The sequence below is a fragment of the Pipra filicauda genome, unplaced genomic scaffold (genome assembly GCF_003945595.2).
Source record: "Pipra filicauda isolate LSUMZ 115617 unplaced genomic scaffold, ASM394559v2 scaffold28_size6257848_pilon, whole genome shotgun sequence".
NCBI lineage: Eukaryota > Metazoa > Chordata > Aves > Passeriformes > Pipridae > Pipra > Pipra filicauda.
The window spans coordinates 2,795,863-2,813,410 of record NW_024104409.1 but is presented as its reverse complement, the minus strand read 5'-3'; the positions used below and the strand labels follow the sequence as shown (position 1 = coordinate 2,813,410).

The 17,548-nt window shown below is 35.8% G+C and overlaps 1 protein-coding gene across 2 annotated transcripts in view; it reads right to left on the bottom strand.

Annotated features, from left to right (window-relative positions):
* TSC22D1 (TSC22 domain family member 1) overlaps nt 1-17,548 on the bottom strand; it is a 92,951-nt gene that overhangs the window by 63,253 nt on the left and 12,150 nt on the right. The window lies entirely within an intron of this gene.

Sequence of the window (17,548 nt, the reverse complement as noted above, 5' to 3'; positions counted from 1 at the left end):
CTGTCAGAAGCACGTACATTGGCAGACTGTTCTAAAAGAGCCAATAATTTAACCATAATAATCTTGGCCTTCAAGAAAATGAATCATTAACTGCACAGTACAGATTTTTGAACTCCACTATATCTAGAGTTTTCAACTGTAGCAAAACAATACTGAGTACAGATTAAAAAAAAGTATGCAAATATATGACAGGCATTGGAACTGATGATCTTCGAGGTCTCTTGCAATCCAAACCATTCTACAGTTCTATGAATCTAACTGCAACTTAATAAGCAGTGGTAAAAGACATTATTGAGAAAGTTTAAGTATTTTAAAGGGAAAGAGACAAAATGTAAACCTTAACATTCTTCTCACTACACACTACCAACCCATCTTCTCTTTCCCCATCCATTCCCCAGCATGCATTAACACGTATTCCTTCCCTCTTCTTCATCACTGATATCAGAGCAAATGGTTATTCTGAGCAGTGTCCTAGATAATAATTTTTAAAAAATTATGCCTGTGTAGCAGCTTGCAGTCAGAGAAGTCACTATCATCTCACTACCCTGTTTTCCAATTATCCTAAGGCAGATTTAAACTACCACTCCCCATTCATTTGCACTATGTATATGTAGTGTATACAAAGTTAGTCTGAAATAAAAACATGATACTATGGACAAGGACGTCAGTAACCCATCTCCACGCAGCCTAGTCATAAAGTACACAATCCAATGGGAGGAACCAGAGTTACTATGAGGAAGCAGAATTCACACAAACTTAGCAATCTGTTTCAGAACTGGAGTTAGCAATAAACGCAAAACCCTACAAGTTACAGGAAAAGAGGGCTCATAGCTATCATAACAATTATCTTGTCTCTACATTTTATTAGAATTATTAATTTTGTTCAGAAAATTACTAGAAGTTAATAGAAATCTATTTAGTTTACATAAACAGTTTGGAACTCCATAAACTTACAAATTTCTAGTTATTACATTTAAACAGTTTGCAATGATAAATCTCTCACACTCAATAAGATTATTGCCCAGTACACATAATTTAATCTCAGTTTTGACTGGGTCTTCAAGAACAAAACAAAAACTAAAATAACAAAAAAAAAAAAAAAAACAAAAACAAAAACAAAAAAAACAAACAAACAAACAAACAAAAAAAAACAAACAAGTATCTCTGCTGCATGTTCCCTACAAAACAACTTCTGAAGCCCCTATTCATCTTAAACCCAGCGTGACACCTCCAAAAACAGGAGAATGGAACAATGGAGTAGATCAGCATGGCCCTGTATTTGCCTCCACAAGTACAAGGGAAGGGACAGCAAGAGGCATCCCCAACATTACTCATTCTGATGGACAACCACCAGCTATCCAGGTAACACACCTCGAGTGGAGAGAGCAGTAGCCCAGGCAGGGTTTGGTTTTTTTTCAGTCACTCAGCAAGCCAAAATGCACAAAGGGAAACTTCAGTGGGGAACACAGAAGAGATACAAGGAGAAATTAAATTACTGGGGACAAAGGGAAGAGCAGCATGGCAATAAGAAAAGGGTAACTGCAGTGCCACAGTCATAGAGACTTCTGATAGAAATCTCTGCAAGTCCTACACGCAGTGGTTTTTTTGTTGTTTTTTTTTTTTTTTTCTTTTTTAACTCCAGTATTCAGGGAACTTTTTGTTTGTTTCTCAAATATTAAACGAAAATACCCAGGGGGCAAACAAATTTAAAGTAAAATCTTTTAAGGTTAGTTCCTACATCCTACACTCCCCTGGTGTAGCAGAACCACTGACAGGACTGAACTCCACTGACTTCAATGCTCTTGAAGCATTAACTTTATTCATTTATGAAGCCATTGGCAGGACTGGAGCCAGTGTTATGGGTATAACACTTAGGCTTCAACATTAGCCTGACTATTGCATCAGCCATGCTATTTTTAAGTACAATTCAGCTTCTCTTTCACAATCTGATGCAAGCCTATATAGTTTTTAGTTTGTTTTTAAACACTGTTCCAATGCAATTTTGTTCAACGCTACCTTATTTGCCAAATATTTAAGAGCCCTTCCAATATCATACATCTACCAGTGGGAACATTCATTAACAGCAAGGATTACTACGCTTGACAAGAGACCTGCTAATATTAAAATCTATCCTTCTAAATAATATGTAAAGCTGGCAAAAACATTTTTTGCCATTACTTCCATTTTACTACTTGTAGGCCATATGAAGGACAGTATAAAAATGTTTGACATCACTGTGCAAAATATTGAAAAGGCATCACAGGTACTAAACCTTGAAACCAAAACTTTTCTAACAGAGATACACAATAAAACAAATATAAAAAAGGCACAAGAATTTACAATGAAAATTTTGAAAAATCAGATTATATCTAGGTTTAAAACAATCAAAGCAAGAGGATTCTCTGAAAGAGAGTTGTCAGTCTTAAAAACTTACAACCACTACATGCTTTTTTATGCTCTTTTTTAAAGAGCCTGATAGTTGAATTTACAGCTCATAACTTTAATGTAATTTTAACTCTGAATTTGCACATGCACTTTTCTGGATGATCAATGAACACATCAGCACTTACCAGAGCTGGCAATCAAGCATTTAGAACAAATTAGGCTCTGTCAAGAATATTTTGCAACAGATATAATTGTTCCCCACATTTGTTTTAATTGCACATACTGGGGGAAAAAAAACATTAAGTTCCCAGTTCTTAAGTACCCAACGTTTTAGAAATCTCTTCCTCTTTAATCAACCAAAGTACAAATGGTTTGAATGTGTTCACCGACTACAAATGGTTTTGAGTGCCCAGTTTGAAGTATCCTTGTCCCAGTTTCAGGAGGATTCTTCCTCTGAGACCACCAGTATGAGTGTGTTTTAGAAAAATATGAAGTGAGACCTAGTCTGTGCTAGAATAAGGATCACTCAAGAAACAGCATGAAATAAAGAATCAACTAAAATCAAAGTGGTTTTATTAGAACACAATCCTATAAAAAAAAGAAAATGGAATGCTTTGGTTTTGGTTCATCTAACACAAACCAAAGTCTGAAATACTTCCAAAGAAGCAAAACCACATTTATGAGACATTTATGAAAGGTAGTGCAATACTCTCTCAGAACTCAACAAGCTCAGCTAAAAGGCTAGTTAAAAAAGAAGAATTTTGGAATTCTCAACACTGCAGAAGAAATGCAACAGAATGTCTTAGGCAGTTTTGCTGAGCTTTCCCCAGTTCCTATACTGTGTATCTAAAGAAGTGTCTTCCTACAGTTTTCAGATAGTTTACAACCTCAGAAAACATTTTAGAGTCTGATTTGTCAGGTAACTTAACTCAGTTAGGAAGTTAGAATCATTGGTTTATTTCTCATGCTAACTTGATCCTTAGATCTGCTTTCATTTTCATCAAGGTACACTCGGGATGACATCTGAAATATTGGCAATTTCTCAGCCATAACACTAATATCTCTTAAAAACGCATGATGGGAAAACAGGTTAATCATTTGTGAAACTTCTGATGTCATGATGAAACCACTGGTCCCCAAAATAGAGAACCTGGCAAAGGGAAGACAGACAGACTTACAAATACCCAGCTCTCCTGTTTCTTTTAATTCTTAACGTCCAAGCATTTTTAAAAGTTTCACAGAAGTTCATGAAAAGGTAATCATCAGGCACACGACCGGGTGTTTGAAGAGGGACATGCAGTTGCAATTACTCCACCTTTGTTTTGCCTCAAGTTCTCAAGTTATCTACCAAAGCCATTTAGCAATTCAACAAACAGGAAAAAGAATGGTTAGAATAAATCTGAACCATGATTCAAAAGCATATTCCATTTCCTTGGCTCCAATACATCCACTCCGGTCTGCTTACTGGCCAAAGTAAAACCACACAAAAACCTAACAAGTTCTGAATTACTACAATAACGATACTCTAAGTATGTTATTTGCACTCCATCATGCACTTATGCCACATTCTCTACTAGGTCAGAAGACACAAAATGAGGAAAAGAAAGTGATGAACAGAAACTTCCCCAAGCTAGAACATGCAGAAACAGTTAAGTCTGAAGTACCTCATTAGGCCTAGTGAACCCCTGAAAGCTAGAGATGAATGCAGCAAGTCCAATGGATGTCCCTCCCCTTGTGTGATGATCTCACCTATCCAGCTGCTGCTTCTTCTAGGAGGAGTATCAGAGCCTGCACAAGGTGACAGCTGTCCAGAAGCTTGTAGGTTGCTGCCCAAAGCAACAAGTTCACAGTATACTACAAAAAGTGGAAGAGCTGACAGACAACAGCAGGTTCTCCTGCAATACTCTGCCAAACTTTACAGTTCTTTACTTCAAGTTCATGCTCCCCTGTACAAGTACCAATGAAAAGAAATTCAAACACAAGAACAAAACTAAGATTTTTTTCTTTCCTTAGGTGCCTCCCCCAAAATACACATAACAAAATTAAAAATCCCTCAATCCTAAAGGGCTGAACTCATGGCAGCTTTGCTGATAGCACTGTGGATTCCAAGACTGGAGGAGTCAGAGAAAGGGACATGATATGGCTATCACACAACAAAGCGTAAAACAGGCAAGCATTAGTTACAGACTGCAGAAGGAACAGTAGGTTCTCAAGGTCCTTATGGAAACTTTACAGAAAGCTAAATGTTCTCTCTCTCAAATTACAGTATAGTAAATTAAATTAATTAAAAATAAATTCACCATAGCAACACCTGGAATATAAAATTGTACACAAATTCTACAGCTTCTGAAAACTTGCTATGTTTAAGTCAAACTTACAATTATATAATGTGTTAGAATAAACTAAATATGGATAACAAACAATGCCAAAACTGTGGGCTTAGCAGAGATAAAATACTACTGTAAATTCCCCACACTGCCTTGCCTTTCACCTTTCCAAAACATCCCATCTGAAGCCTTAAAATAAAGCAAACCAACAGGTCAGGGAGAAAGGCAAAGATACAGACAGCAAACAGAGAAAGGTAAAAGGACATTAGGAAGGAAGTAAGATGTTTGAAATAAGACAAACACTGGAATTTACAGCAGCATCAACATCAAGTTTCTTGCAAAATGTTCTTAGGGGAAAAAAATTAAATAAAATGCAGGTGTGTGTCACAAATAAGTTAAAAGTGCTCTAGAGAACCAAGACTTAACTGCAAACTTAAGAGGACTAATAAAACTCAGGCTTGCCGTCTGCACATCAACCTAAGATATTTAAGGTCTTTGGTTTCAGTTCTGTGATGGAGGAAGAATGTTATCCGTTTTAGTGAAGCACCACCTTCAGTTCCTGTTTTACAATCACTGGTCCCAATTTTATAGATGTATATTGAATTTTGCACAGGATCACCAACTAGCTGAGGCTGGAAGGGGTCTCTGGAGACCCCCTGGTCCAAATCCCACTGCTCCCAGCAGGGTCAGTTAGCAGAAAGGAAAAGGAAGCTACAAAAGAAGAGCAAGCTGTGAGATGTTCCAGTGTACCAACTTCTCAGACTTGGAAACAAACAGGGCTAGCAACTAACAGATCAGTCTCTTCTCCTCCTGGCTATTTTTTAAAAAGTGGGTAGCAATGGTACTTGTACTTCATTATGGGAAACAGAAGCTGCATTTTAGAGACCGGTGTACTAATTTTTGAAAAAAAACAGACTTTTTCTTTACAGGAACCATCACACATTCAGTGAAGCACAATGTGCCACAAGGCATTAGGTAACTATATTTAACATATCATTCTGACACCTGATTATCAAATCAGTAAACTTTCTTGTTTACACATCTGTCACAATTTGATATTTCCCAATTTAGGGGAAGCCTTTCTCTTTGTCAAGAGCCTCTTCCAGGCCATACATCATTCTTTCACTGGCAGGAAATATCTATTATTGATTTGTAACTAAAAATCTACGTACAACAAAATTAGGGCATCACATCAAAAGCCTGACATCTTAAAGTTTTAATTTCAAGAGTAAAACATTTTGTGAAGGTGTTAAATTCTTCTCCAACTGATACAGTCCAATAGCTGTATTATTTATTTCTAACTACTTGTTTTGAAACTGAAGAGCCAAGAGACAGCTACAGGAAACGTGAATTTTCTTCTGTTTGCATGACTTAACCCAGGAAACACCAAAAGACATGGAAAAAAAGTATGATCAGACACAGAAGCTTCAAAGAGCAAGTTCCAAAAAGAGCAAAGACAGCAAATAATATTCAGGGACACTATTCTGATTGACTTCAAGAGATTATCATCAGGATGCTTTGGGACACATGGGACTGAAGAGAGTACATGCCAAGACAACTAAATAAACCAAAAGATCAAGAAAGCAAATAATGTAACCAATCTTGAACCATCAATATTAGCATGAGGGTTTTTTGGTTGTTTTTTTCTGTTATTGTGACATTTATTGTTGAGTTACACTAACTCAAATCCATAAGAAGAATTAAGGAGACAAAATTGCACCTCCCTAGTTGTCAAGTAAACATTGTCAGTCATGTGGGACCTATTAAAGACAGTGATTTATTTAAACCAGATCAAAGACTGAAATTGTCATGGGCATTTCACATTACATTTCTATATTATGTATTATAAAATAAGGTTTTAAACATCAAAGAATTTTTTTTAAGTTAAGACATCTCTTCTAGTTTTCATAAACTAATGGCCACATTAATGATAAAGAAAACACTATACTGCAAATACACTAGAAGAGATGTAACACAACTCATTAATAATCTCAGTGGCTTCAATAAAAACTCCTGAATTACATATATGCTTTCAACTAAAGTTACATTAATAAAAACCTTAAGTATATAAATAGTTTCAAAAGCTACTCAAAAGTTAAAGTTGTGAGAAATAAAATTCTCAAGGAAGACATCCAGATTCCTATTTTTGAGTTTCATTTTTACAAGAGATAGATGAAAAGTTCAAAGAATATAATCAACTCTGTGTCAAAACCACAGCAATTCACACTTCCTTCTCTCTTGTTAATGTTCCCTTAGAGAGCTATTCAGACAAAAAAAAAAAACCAAAACACTTTTAATAAGCTGTTGCAGTATAAAATCTCAATGGATTTTTAGACAACTATGAGTAAATTCTAATAGAAAATTCTTCTCTGGCTACATCACTCTTCCTTTTCCTATAGGGAAAAATGGGCACCAGATATCTAGAAATAATAAGCATTTGTCAAAGGCTTTGAAATTAATCTTGCCTAAATACAGCACAGAAATAACTATCACATCCAAATACCTTAAGAATCCTTTTCCTAGATCTATGCAGGATTGCAAGAATTATCAAGTATCAATTAAAAAGTTAAGGAAAATATTTGTTCATCTCCCTTCAGCTGGACTTCCATGCATTAAACCTCAGGTTTAATGGGAGTTTATTAATTATTAAGTAGGCTTTTTATAACACAGCTAATTATTTCAACTGATTACATTAACCTTTAGAGGACAAAAACTATCGGAACAAATAAAAGAATTTAACAGCTTGTTTTGATGCAGGAATGCCATGTCAGGTTCTTTAGTGCAACAACTGGAAAGCTTAAATTACAGGAGGGGTCAGACCATCCAAAACGGAAGAGAAAATAAGCATTACACAATTATCTGAATCAGATCCCAAAGCCTTCAGGACAGTTCATATTTTCCATATGAGTTTAAAATAATGCAAAAAAACTTGCTTTTCAGACTCATATGAGTACTACATTTATTGGTAAATACAATCACTGAAGTTCTACAGCTGTTCTTTTCCATCTGATATCTCCTAAAGCTTCTGGATTGTAGCAGTTCGTATTATTTTAAAATAAGAAACTTACTGATAAGAGTAACAAGCTTTTCAGAAGATACATACATAATATGCAAGCCTTTCTATACCCTTTTGCATTTTTTAAGAGCACTGACATTAGGAGTCACCAATTTCAAAGTAATTTATACAGTACAAATTATGCACTTAACTGTCCTGGCTTCCTTATTTTTTCCTCTGAGCTTTGTTTTCATCCTCACTCTACTTACATGATTTTTTTGGTTTTGTCTTTTGGGTTTTTTTGCTTAAAAGAACTTCAGTACCATCTTGGTATACAGTTTTTAAAACTACTTAAGGCACATCAATTAATCAAACCAAAGTATCTAAATACTTAGAATTCAGCAATCCTTTTCATCATTTTTTTCCATTAGTCTCAAACCCCTAATTACAAGAGCGTGATTGTTTCTAAAGCACAAACAGCAGGGACAATTCTTTTCAAAGGTAAAACAGAGTCAACACACTTCTTGGTTCTAAGTAATTAAAAAGAAGAGTATCAGGAGCACCTTACCTTAAGTCCTCATCCAGCAGAAAAAAAATTCCATCTCTCCCTACAGCCTATTAACCAATGTTGCATACTTGAAACACTTACACTGAAATCCTAACTCATTGCATAATAGAAGCTTTTGTATTAGAGAGAGTCAGGTACATTTTCTTAATAGTAAAGCTGCACATAAGTAGTTTACACATGTAGTTTTGCCCCTCTCCTCAACCTTTAGCAGTTTGTCTTCCAAGAACACAAAATGCTCATGTTTGCCCCTCTTCCAGTAGACATGAGCAAGATGTGCCACATGGTAAGGACTTGAATAATAAGAATTTCAGTCGTTATTTCTTTATAGGTATTTTATTTCATTTCTAACAATTCTGCACCTATTTTCTGAGAAATTTAAGATATTCAAAACTAACTGAACAATTAATTCATCACCTTAGCATTCCCATAAACATAGCATATTACAATATCACCCAGACAACGATGATGCAAAGTTCAAAAACAGACTATCCAGCATGAGGAAGAAAAATTTCCTGAATGGTAAAGCTCAGGACTTGCCTAATCCTATTTTATACAATGTTATTTATCATATTCTAATTTCATATTCAAGACACTTCACTAAGACTGTGGAAAGACAGTATAGAAGAAATTACTACATAAAACAGGTTATAGAAAGAAAAAAATGGATTAAGAAATTAATGCCAAGACACTAACACAAAGCAAACCCACATTTTGTAAAGGGTCTCACATGTTAGATATATGCCATGTGAAGACTTGGAATATATTACACATCAAGATTTTTGAATTTTGTATTTTCAGAGTAAATCCCTCCAATATTACCTGGTGTGGCAGCAAACTGGGAACATTTGAGATAACGTTTTTTATATAGCAAATACAAACCAGGGTAATTTATTGACTTCGGTAACTACGATTACTTTTACAAAGAAGCATTCGTTTTGCCAAACATTTTTATATTTAAAATGAGATAAACAAGCTTCCTGCATTTCTAAATTTATTACTCATTTTACTGTTAACTTGCAGGATAACTGCATTATTTCTATATAATCCACAGTACACTCACTTTAAAACCTAATCAAATATCCTCTACAAACACCAATTACAACCCCTGAAAAGTCTGCAGACTCCTCCAGCTTCTGAATTAAGATTCCTGGAAGAGGTGCTGTAGATCAAACACAATACTAATATTTAGCTGACAGCCACATAACAAGGAGAGAAACAGGCAGATCCAGTACCTGGGGCCTGTCTTAACTTAGTTTTTCACCTAAGTCCTCCCCACAGTGGTATTCTTTTGGGGAGCACATTCAGGTCTTGTCCAAGCACAAATTCATTAACCCCAAAACACTGATTTACGCACACTGGACAAGATAAAAACATGTTCCTCTGCTGTTGGATGGATTAAAGCAGAAAAACGACACAATGAAAAGAAAGCTATTTTTAATATATTACAGCCTAGAAGTTCTAAATAAAAAAATCCCTAAGTAGATTACTTGTCTCCTTTAGGGTTTAGTGACCTCTGACGTGCTTGCTGATCTGCAGAGCATCTGATATGCAGGCAACTCTGGAAGGTCTAGAAAATGGCTCCAGAATTTATTAGTAGCATAAAGTCAAATTCCTCCTTAGTATTACTTACTAAAAACATTTGAAAAACGAGCACTGTGATGAGGGTGTGTTTTGAAAAAGTCATGTGAGATCTCAAGAGTCCTGGTAGCACTCCTTTTCAAAAACAACTCTTAGTGCCCTGATTGCAAACATGACCATACAGGCATGAATCAAGCTGAATTGTCCCATTCTTTTTTTATTTTGAGGACAGTTCAGAGCAATTTTGGTAACAGCATTTACCCGAGAGAATTACAAGTGGAAGCACAGGAAACATTTAACATCTTTTATTCACAGTCCTTTCCAGGCAGCAGTAAAAGTGAGAACCTGGTAATATTAAATGCTTGTTATTTGGCTATTTATTCATTAGCAACAGCTAACAGAGTTATCCAGACACACTAAGAGAGGTTTTTACAACAGAAGGCATCTTTCCTTCCCTGAGGCAGGATGTAACTACTAAGAATGACTGGGAGAAACAGGGAAGGAGGCTGCTAAAGGCCATCCCCTTTCTGCAGTACCAGCAGTGTCCTACAAAAGAACAAAAAACACAGTACAATTCCATCATGTAACCACTAAACATACTGATACATTTAGAAACATATAACATTAAACAAACTTACATGTTTAGAAAGAACTAGCCTACAAAGAAAGCCCTGCAGTGCAACCTGACACATAACTAAGAATTTGAACACAATACACAAGCAGGGAGAACCGAAAAATCTAATTGCTGAAATTATTTCTTTACACCTCACTGGCGCAGCTACCACTTTACTCTGTACAGCTTGAGTAATTCTTTGCAGCTACCAACCCTACATGCACTCCTATAACCAATTTAATTATTTTGTGTTGCCAATAAGAATTGTTGCTATCTAGTGTGTTTTTAAAGAATTTTAAGCTTAATCTCAAGTATTTTGTTAAAAGGCATATAATTTTAAAATTTAAGAAAATTTAAACAGAAATTAAAATTTAAACTTAAAATTTAAACAGAAACTTTTGAAGCTTTAACATTTAAGGCATCTTCTTTTACAGGCCTCCTGGATGTTTGCCAATGAGGCTCTAATGCCAATGCTATAGCATCCAAAATGCTATTTTAAGCCATTGCTGTGCTGACCATTACATTTTTCAAGCACAAGAACAGCTTCCTGAAAAATAAGGATTGTGAATAAGTGGTTTTGTTCTTAATGAAACAATATCTTGCTTCTGCTTACATGACATCTTAATTTCTGACCTACACTTAGAGTAGGGCAGTTGTTACACCTTTCCCTACTTTAAATGTGCAACAACCTCTGAACTTTTGCTACTCTGTAAATTCAAGAACACACCACTGCATCCCAGCTCGCTTTTAGCAGCCATGGCATCAATCGCCATCATTTGTGATCATTCACATTTCTATAATCAGCAGTCATAAGGCCTCCTTCCATCCATTCCACCTCAGTTTCTTCATCTGACTCTGAGTTTTCTCTCCTGCCTTCACACTTCAATGATATTTTCAACAAAGTTCAAATAAAAAGAATTTTAAGTTTTAGTTTAGTATAGAGTAAGACAGTACGGAGCAGTATCCTGTCTTCAATAGTTGCCAGCACCAGGTACTCCAAAAGTCACTGAAAAGGTCACAGTAGAAGTTACAGCAGATCTATCTCAAAAGATGCACTTGATTCCCCTGAATTACCTAGAATTCATCCTAAAAGCTGAAGCCAAAAGTATCTTCATTTTCCATGCGCTACTATAATTCTGCGTCATTTCCTACATAACAATACATACACTACATATTTTTTTCTCTAGGCCTCCACAGACTCTTGTGGCAAAGAGCTCCACAGACAAAATCATTTTTAATATTAGCCAAGGCAATTTTACCCATGGCCTCTTGTTCCCAAATTATTTGAGGGCACATAAGGTCTAAACCATAAATCTAGCTTAGATCAGGATGTAAAGTACAAAAAACTGAATATGTTATCGTAGCTTTAAGGCTCCTTGTGAGTCATGGTCTCAATCACAAGTTTGAAGTAGGTTTATCATTCAGCTTTATAGATTTATTTCTTGGTTTAGGTATTACTTGGTCATTTCATTTTGAATTCCTTCTAATCCCTGTAGATTATCTTTTGTCATTTAAAAAAAATACAACACCACAACTGAATTTTGAGATCTTGTAGGACAGGCTCCAGAGTCACAGCAAGCCTTAACTCATTAGCTTTTTGTTTTCTAAGACTCAAGTTAAAGTACCTTCTTAATTTACAAGATGGTCTGGGCTTACATCTGTCTACACCAAAAACAAATTAGCCTTTTGGCACATTTGGCAAGAGATCTGGAACTCTTAAACACATTAATTCACCACAGTAATAGTGGGTAAGTGTGAAAAATCCTTAGGAAGGCAAATATGACCAGGGTAAGACACTCCATTGTACTTGGAGAATGTATCTGTGACGTAAGAGAAAAGGAAAGCCATTGACCCTGACACTGGCTCCACCTCCTACTAACACCAAATGTTAGGAGCGAGCAAAACTAGTCTACAAGGACAATAGAAAGGGCTTATGGTTCAGTAAGGATTGACTCCCTAGGAAAACAAAGAAGGAAAAATAATACAAATTGAGGTCTTCCCACAGTCTGACAAGAGGAATTAGCAGTGCACCAACTTTAGTTAATCGCTCATACCATTCTTTTTCTGAACCCCTTTTATTGCTTCTGCTCTTAAGACTCACCAACAGAGAGCCTCATTTTCCCAAGTATTTATCATTCATCAGAAATGGTTCTCAAGCAAAGAGCAGCAAATGCTGAGAGAGATGCATGCTGAACCAAACTGGACAACTGAAAAAGCACAGGATGCAATGCTGAAGCAGAAGAACTGTAAGACACCATTCCAGACTGAGAAACAGGATGCATTAGTTCACGCAGTGTAACATTCATTTTGCCAACATTATCAGGAAAGGAAGAGAACAAATTTCTGAAGCCTGTACTTACGTATGTAAGCAGAGCAATATAGTGATGATACAATACAAACACTTCACACCAAGAAAAGCACATACACTAGGAAATCTTAAAACGCAATTTGCACACACATAAAACACGCTAACCTGGTAATCTACTATTAGCATCCAACAATTGGTTCTATTGCTTATAAATCTGGACAGTCCTGGCCTCAACAGTTAAGCATCAATTAAAACAGTCACTTCCAAGGATATATGGCATCCCTACAACACTTGGTCATACTAGTCAGACTCCACAAAACCCACTCTAGCAGGCCAAATGCTTCTCTACTAGTCACTTCTTCCTATGGAAGTGGGCCTCTGGCCATGAATCATTAAGAGAGAGTAAACTCTTCCACCACTTCCCAAGAAATTACATTGAAGGAAACAGAGACGCATATATCTCTAGTCACCTTTCTTGTAGGTAAAGGTTCAGAAGGCTCTTGTAGGTAAAGGTTTGGAATCTCTATTGCAAAGTGCTCCAAAATGTAAACTTCTATTCAGGATTTTCACGTTCTCCGCTTCATAGGGCTCTTATAGAGCTTCCTCTTCAGCAGCTCTTTCTATTACTATTATCGATTACTTGATTAGATGAATTAACTCGATCTTCCTTCAAGAAAACAAAGTTGCCAAGTCAACAGCAGCCATGCTGGCATTTTAAGTGTTCATTGCCATGTTTCAAACACAACTTGCATTCAGTTTTAATTTTCAGAAAAGCCAGAACTGAATAGTCCTAATGTTAATGTATCCTATCTGTCCAATCTTAATTCAACCCACCACATCAATACTCAGAGAGAGAAAAACTGCTTATTTCACAAAAAAAAATTGCAAGTCTCTTTAGACACAGCATTCCAAACCATTTCTTACTAGTTTGAGATAAAAAACAACCTTTGTTTGTCACTTAAGAACAATCTCACAGAAACTAGTCACATTCACTGACAGGCACTATAATTAAATAATATTTAAACATGGCTGGATCTTTTTTCATGAAGAAAAAAGCCTATTTTTACTGGCAATCATTTTTGGTACATTTCTCTTGTGGTCACTTTAGGCAGATGAGACTACCAAAAGTAGCTTCAACTCTTACTTCTGAAACAAAATGCAAATCTTTCCAGCAACCTCATGATTTCTGAAGGGGCTTTGTTTTTTAAATCTTGGCTCTTCATTAGAAGCAGACAACATAAATCAATGGTGGAAAACATGCAACTGATGAGCAAAAATAAAAAACCCCTGGTGTTTACCCATCACGCTTGAAGGATTCTGCACAGGAACAGATTCTGTACCAGAACAAACCATTTTAATAACTTACATCTTAGGTTAGAGTATATAATTTAGGATATAACATGCTACAGAACCTACTTGTTTCATATCATGTGGTTTTTCATATTACAGTTACATTTTTTAAGAATGGTGTCCAAGAAAGTTTTTAGTAGAAAAGGCATTAAGAAATTCTAGCATATAATTTATAAAAGCTCTACATACACATATTCCAATTTACTACAGACAACCAAAACTTACCCTTGACCATTTCTGAACACAGACCTCAGAGTGCCAAGTTGCCCATGCCAATTTGTGCACAGCTACATGGCAATACCATTCGATGAATGCAATCTGTGTGACTCCAATGATTACAGTTACAAAAGCATGGGAAGATTTTGTAACTTCCCTGATTAGGCTACAGACCTAATCCAGTAGGCATCAACTAACTTCTTAAGTCACAGATAGCAGGTCTATTACTATCACAAAGTACTTCTGCTCCAGAGCTATCTGACAGCAACTTTGAGAAAGTATTTCTAAAGAGTACCTGTAAATTCACAAAATCATAGGATTTTTAAAGCCAAACTAGAAGGACGGGTGTTTGGCATTTAAGATAACTGCAGGGACCTGACACTGATCTGACCTGATCTTCCATCTAACACATCATGACAACTCCATCATTTAACAAAAAGATATCCCAATATTTTGGGGTTTGAGGTTTTTCCTTGTTGTTCTCGCAATATAAAAGTAAATAGAACATTTTAGATATTCATACAATTTACATGTTCCTGAAACATTAAGAATGGTTCAGTCTATCACATTCAGAGGTTGGAATAGGAAAAAACTTTTTTAAAATAAAATTTAAAAAAAGTTTCCTTAAATGTCTCCCCAATTAAAAAATATTAAGAGGGAGGATCACATGCTTAACCACTTAAATATTAGTAAATATCAATACAGTCCTCTATTTGAAAATACCTATGAATACTTCATACAATTTCAATGTCCTTTATAAAATTCTTTGCAGAACTGTTTGTGATGCTTTCAGAAAAAACACTTATCTCACAAACTCAAAGGAACTAAAAAAACATGTTCTAAATATTTTAAGTATTTGGACAGTAAACATACATGTTAAAGCTTACCAGAGATTGGATTCTGATGGTCAGACAAATGCAAAAAGTGAAGATAACCACAAATGAGTGCTATAATATGTTAGTATTTCTTTTTCCCCTTCCACAGATCACACTACTCTCTAGAAGTTGGAGATGCTTTCATGCAAATCATTATCTTCCATTTACACGTTAATTTCCAATGAAATAACAAGACTGCTCAATGACTTCACCATGCTCCAACACCAAGCAGCCCTAAGAATCCAGATGCCCCAAGGGCAGCCAGTGAGACCCCACAAAGAGGCTGACCCAAGCTCTCATGATGACACGGTGACTCAATTTTCCATGCAGTGGTATTCCAGAGATGATGTACTTCACTATTAGCAGCGTACATCTCTACAGGAACACACAGATCACTATACGGCATTGGTGCTCTGTTTTTCCATACACTACTAAAAACATATATGATTTTGCCTGCTTTCAAGCATCACTGTCTTAAAATCAGTTCAGAAGTTACCCAAACATCAGACACCAAGTCCTTCAGGACCATCTCTTCTCCTCATTATAAAGCAGTCAGCAAAGCAGAGCACCAATACACAATTATGTGTTTTAGTTACTATCCCAAAATTAAGAGGCTGTATTGCCAACAACTGCATATGCTTGACTGACACATGGATGCCTGACAGTATTTCAAAAATTAAAATCCCTTTTCTCACAGAAAAAGAGAAAGAAAACCAAAACAAGCATCATGAACATTTCAGAGCTTCCCTCCCTCCTCCCTCTCCAATCAAATACAGGCTCAGAAACTCCTCTTTTTCACAAGCAATTACAGAACTGGAAATAGTCTCATACACTTGGAAAGAAAGAAAATAACATGGAGGCACACACACATCCTACACCAATCCCTGAGCATTTATGAGTAATTTGACATTTCACCCAATTTGGGACATTAGGACTACTAAAGAAACACTTGGCAGTGCAATATGCTGATCCATTCTTAACATAATAACCTCATTCAACAGATTAAAGAGGTACATTTATACCTTGAATTCATTTGAGTGCAACAGTAAATTACTTAACAAGTACTTAAAGCACATAGTCATTAACTCATGGTTCCTTTTATTTTATTTTCACTTGGACTTATTTTGTAAGACTGCAAAAAATGAAGCTGTAAGAGCAGCAATTGCTCATTTTCTCACCAGGAAGTTTGTTTAGGGTTGTTTTATAAAAAAACACTTTATATGTTCTTATTTGCATATATACAGATAAACAGCATTAAGGATTTTAGACCAAAGGATTTAAAAAATATTAATCAAGATGTTTAGTAGACATTTCAACTTAAGGTCAGGCCAAGATTTTTCACTGAACAGATTATAACATAAACCATAATGCTAAATATAAACTATTACTACAAAATCCATCCTTGTCAGATTTTGGAGATGCTCAGCGTCCGAGAATCTTCTACTGCAAGTGACATCAAGGGACAATGACAATTAATACCATGCACAAGTTGACACGCACGGACACACAGGACAACCATGAAACATCCCAAGTTGTTCTGCTTCCCCTATACAGCAGGCATTGCAGCACGATCCCTCATGAAATCCTAAAGGGAAAAAATAGCATTCCACGTCTGTCAGACTCAATCTGGAAGTACGAATTAAAATGCTGTTTATAGTCCACAGACAGACATCCTCAGAAAAATATGGAATCTTTCATATGGTACAAAAACACATTATGATACTTCAACACACATACATCCAGTAAAATTACCAAGCTGAAAATAATATTCCAGGAAATCTACAGCAGTCTTTTACATTTTTTTTCCTTTGCTTATCCCAGCTCAGTGGCAATATATGCCAAACAAGTCACTCATTATTCAGACTCCGCCTGAGTTTTTGCTTGTTTTTCTTTAAAGAGAGAAGTATTTCAAAACTGCAGCCACAATAGACAGCAAAGCGATCATACATGAGTTACTGGGTTAATTTTTAGTCACAATCTTCCTTAAAAGCTACAAAAGCACTAAATATATAGAAACACAAATTTAGTATGGTTACATTCTGAATTTTTTTATTTCCACAGTTTCTTGTATGTAAGTTATGACTGTCAGTCATCATCTCTGTCATCTATACACAACTGTGATGGAATTAGGTGAAATGAAGGCCAGAGGAAGCTCAAAAGCCATTTAGGTTTTCTCTTATCTTGACAGGGATTTCATCCCTCTACGTTGCACAGAGTTCAAAGTTACTGGAAAAACATTCAGTGTTATTTCTATAACTTACATTTGTCTACAACAATTTAAAGGAAAATACCACTTCTAAACCAAGCACAAGCAAGTCTCAATAGATATTAAA